Source organism: Physeter macrocephalus, chromosome 7, assembly GCF_002837175.3.
Source record: "Physeter macrocephalus isolate SW-GA chromosome 7, ASM283717v5, whole genome shotgun sequence".
In the NCBI taxonomy this organism is placed as follows: domain Eukaryota; kingdom Metazoa; phylum Chordata; class Mammalia; order Artiodactyla; family Physeteridae; genus Physeter; species Physeter macrocephalus.
In genome coordinates this window covers 32,726,712-32,731,435 of record NC_041220.1, presented here as the reverse complement: position 1 = coordinate 32,731,435, position 4,724 = coordinate 32,726,712, and the positions used below count along the sequence as shown (strand labels likewise).

Genomic DNA, 4,724 nt, shown 5'->3' with positions numbered 1-4,724 from the left:
AGTCTTTATTTTAAAGTCTATTTGTCTGATATGAGAATTGCTACTCCAGCTTTCTTTTGATTTCCATTTGCATGGGATAACTTTATCCATCCCTTTACTTTCAGTCTGTATGTGTCCCTAGGTCTGAAGTGGATCTCTTGTAAATAGCCTATATATGGGTCTTGTTTTTGTATCCGTTCAGCCAGTCTGTGCCTTTTGGTTGGGGCATTTAATCCATTTACACTCAAGGTTATTATCGATATGTATGTTCCTATTACCATTTTGTTAACTGTTTTGGGTTTGTTTTTGTTGGTCTTTTTCTTCTCTTGTGTTTCCCACCTAGGGAAGTTCCTTTAGCATTTGTTGTAAAGCTTGTTTGGTGGTGCTGAATTCTCTTAGCTATTGCTTGTCTGAAAAGCTTTTAATTTCTCCGTCAAATCTGAATGAGATCCTTGCTGGGTAGAGTAATCTTGGTTGTAGGTGTTTCTCTTTCATCACTTTAAGTGTATCCTGTCACTCCCTTCTGGCCTGCAAAGTTTCTGCTGAAAAATCAGCTGATAACCTTAACGGGGATTCCTTTGTATGTTATTTTTTGCTTTTCCCTTGCTGCTTTTAATATTTTTTCTTTGAATTTAATTTTTGTTAGTTTGATTAATATGTGTCTTTGTGTGTTTCTCCTGGGGTTTATCCTGTATGGGACTCTCTGCACTTCCTGGACTTGGGTGACTATTTCCTTTCCCATGTTAGGGAATTTTTCCACTATAATCTTCAAATATTTTCTCAGACCCTTTCTTTTCTCCTTCTTCTTCTGGGACCCCTATAATTTGAATGTTGGTGCGTTTAGTGTTGTCCCCGAGGTCTCTGAGATCGTCCTCAATTGTTTTCATTCTTTTTCCTTTATTCTGCTTTGTGGCAGTAATTTGCACCATTTTATCTTCCCGTTCACGTATCCGTTCTTCTGCCTCAGTTAATCTGCTATTGATTCCTTCTAGAGTATTTTTAATTTCAGTTATTGTGTTGTTCATCACTGTTTGTTTGCTCTTTAGTTCTTCTAGATCCTTGTTAAATGTTTCATGTATTTTCTCCGTTCTGTTTCTGAGATTTTGGATCATCTTTACTATCATTACTCTGAATTCTTTTTCAGGTAGATTGCCTATTTCGCTTTTGTTTATTTGGTCTTGTAGGTTATTACCTTGCTCCTTCATCTGTAACATATTTTGTTGCCTTTGCATTTATTAATTTTTAAATGTTTCTTGTATTTTCTCCATTCTGTTTCCGAGATTTTGGATCATCTTTACTATCATTACTCTAAATTCTTTTTCAGGTAGGTTGCCTATTTTGTCTTCATTTATTTGGTCTTGTAGGTTTTTACCTTGCTCCTTCATCTGTAACATATTTTTTTGTCGTTTCGTTTTTTTGGTTTTTTTTTTGATGGGTGGTGCTGTATTCCTGTCTTACTGGTTGTTTGCCCTGAGATGTCCAGCACTGGAGTTTGCAGGCAGTTAGATAGAGTTGGGTCTTGGTGCTCAGAGGAGGACCTCTGGGAGGCCTCACTCCAGTTGATATTCCCTGGGGTCTGAGGTTCTCTGTTAGTCAAGCGGTTTGGACTCAGAGCTCCCACCACAGGAGCTCGGGCCTGACCTCCAGCCTGGGAACCAAGATCCCACAAGCTTCACGGCGTGGTAAAAAAAAAAAAAGGAAGAAAGAAACAAAAAAGGAGCAGTACAATATGAAAGGATAAAAAACAAAATAAAATTCGAAGATAAAAAATATATTAGGAAAAATAAAACTATAATTGAAACAACTGCAACAAGGTAAAATAAAACCACAGCAGAAAAAAGGAAAAAAAGGGGGGGTGGGGGAGGGGCAACAAGCCAAAAGGAGAGATCACTAACAAAGTATAAAGGATAAATTAAAATTAGAAAAATAAAACATTTAATTGAAAAAATATAAATGAATCAACAACTGTGAATCAACAAGTGAAAAAAGAACCCCAGTCTAAAAGAAAAGAAAAAAAGCCTTTGCTATGGGGGCGGGGTGGAGTTTTAGGCACCGGTGGAACTTAGGCAGGGGTGGGGTTTAGGGTGGGGTGGTACTTTGGCTGGTGGGTGGGTGATGTTTGATCGTGGAAGGGGCCTAAGCTCAAGACCCACGTAGTTGGGAAAGTCCCTGGGGCGGGGCCTAGGCAGGGCGACGTTCAGGCATGGGGTGGGGTCTCTGCTTAGGACCTGTGTGGAAAGGGAAGGGCAGCACGTCTAAAGGAGGGCCTCTGGAGTGTACAGTTCTGGGGTTTGGAGGTAGGGCCCTGAGTGAGGGGTTGTGGCTGGGGTTTAGGCCCAGCACGTTGGAGGGGGTTTCAAAGGGGGTCTCTGAGTGTAGAGGTAGGGCCCTGGGTGAGGGTATAGGGGCGGGGCTGGGGTTGTGCATGGCAGGAGGGAGGCTCTGAGGGCAGAGGATTCGGCCGGGAGCCCAACAGGCTCTGTGGTGCCTAAGTGGACAGGGAAAGCGCTGACTGCTTCCTTCTGTTCCTCTGCCGCCCGCCCACAGTGTGTCTCCCAGTTGGTCCCCACTGGACCCCTAACCATGGGTGGGTCTCACTGGGTGTAGGAACTTCTCCCCTCCCCCAGCCACCCCTCAGGGGTGCTGGTCCTGTAAGTCCAGCCTTTACTGTTGCTCCCCCTTCCCTCCCTCCCACTCCCTCAGGACCTGCCTGGCTGAGGGGGTTCCATGTGGGTAGAGGATTAGGCCCTGGATCTCAGCAGGCTCCCGGGGACCCAAGTGGGCAGGGGAAATCTGGAAACGCTCCCTTTTGATCCTCTGCCTTCCCAGTGATCCCCCAGTTTCCCTCTTTGGGTGTGGGATCCCTTTCCCTCCCCCAGCCACCTCTCAGGGGCACCAGTCCCGTCCTCCTCCACTTCTCCTCCCCCTTCACTCCCCCCCTGCCCCACATCCTACCAGGTTGCTGGGGGTTCCTTCCATCCCCTTAGGTGTCTGTGGCCCCCCACCGGTGCCTGGTAGGTGCACTAGTTGTGTGGAGACGTGAATGCTGCGTCCTCCTAGTCCACCATCTTGACTCCCCCTGAAAAACTGACTTTTAAAATCTATAAACATTGTCTATATCCTAACTTATTTAGTCTTAATTTCACTTAGCAATGTTTTATGGTTTTCATTGTGTAGCTTTGAATATGTTTCAATATATTGCTAAATATTTCATGTTTTTAATGCTCCTTTTAATAGTAGTTAAAAAATTTATTTTCTGGTTGATATTGCCAGCATGGAGAAATATAATTAACTTTTAGTATATTAACCTTCTTTCTAAGAGACTTGTCAAAGTTACTTATAAGTTCTGGTAGTTTTTCCCTAGAACCCTCAGGATTATAACATAGAGGAACATAACTACAAATGAAGAGTCTGTTACTCTTTCCTTTTCAAACCGTCTATTGATTGATTGATTGATTGATTGATTGTCCTCATTGTGCTGGTTAGGATCTCTTTTATAATATTGAATAGAAGTCCTAAGAGAGGGCATACCTATTTTATTTACAGTTGTAGTTGAATGAGTTTTATAGATTCCCTTCCTAAGGTTTAGGAAGTCTCTTTGTATTCCTAGTTTGTAGAGTGTTTTAATTAATTAATTAATTTATTTATTTTCATGAAATGGTTTTGAATGTTAACTGCTTTTAATTAATTAATTAATTTTTAACATCTTTATTGGAGTATAATTGCTTTACAATGGTGTGTTAGTTTCTGCTTTATAACAAAGTGCATCAGTTACACATATACATGTGTTGCCATATCTCTTCCCTCTTGCGTCTCCCTCCCTCCCACCCTCTCTATCCCACCCCTCTAGGTGGTCAGAAACCACCGAGCTGATCTCCCTGTGCTATGCAGCTGCTTCCCACTAGCTATCTGTTTTACATTTGGTAGTGTATATATGTCCATGCCACTCTCTCACTTTGTCCCAGCTTACCCTTCCCCCTCCCCATATCCTCACTTCCATTCTCTACTAGGTCTGCGTCTTTATTCCCGTCTCGCCCCTAGGTTCTTCATGACCATTTTTTTTTCTTAGATTCCATATATATGTGTTAGCATACGGTATTTGTTTTTCTCTTTCTGACTTAATTCACTCTGTATGACAAACTCCAGGTCCATCCACCTCACTACAAATAACTAAATTTCACTTCTTTTTATGGCTGAGTAATATTGCATTGTATATATGTGCCACATCTTCTTTATTCATTCATCTGTGGATGGACACTTAGGTTGCTTCCATGTCCTGGCTATTGTAAATAGAGCTGCAACGAACATTTTGATACATGACTCTTTTTGAATTATGGTTTTCTCAGCGTATATGCCCAGTAGTGGAGTTGCTGGGTCGTATGGTAGTTCCATCTGTAGTTTTTTAAGGAACGTCCATACTGTTCTCCATAGTGGTTGTATCAATTTACATTCCCACCAACAGTGCAAGAGTGTTCCCTTTTCTCCACACCCTTTCTAGCGTTTATTGTTTGTAGATTTTTTTTTTTTTTTTTTTTTGCGGTTCGCGGGCCTCTCACTGTTGTGGTCTCTCCCATTCTGGAGCACAGGCTCCAGGCGCGCAGGCTCAGCGACCACGGCACACGGGCCCAGCCGCTCCACGACATGTGGGATCCTCCCGGACCGGGGCACAAACCCATGTCCCCTGCGTCGGCAGGCGGACTCTCAACTACTGCGCCACCAGGGAAGCCCTCTAGATTTTTTGATGA

The 4,724-nt window shown here is 42.9% G+C and overlaps 1 protein-coding gene across 8 annotated transcripts in view; it reads left to right on the top strand.

Moving 5' to 3' along the window:
* The window catches only part of LRBA (LPS responsive beige-like anchor protein), an 813,910-nt gene that overhangs the window by 380,894 nt on the left and 428,292 nt on the right, over positions 1-4,724 (top strand). The gene's annotated exons all lie outside the window — the stretch shown is intronic.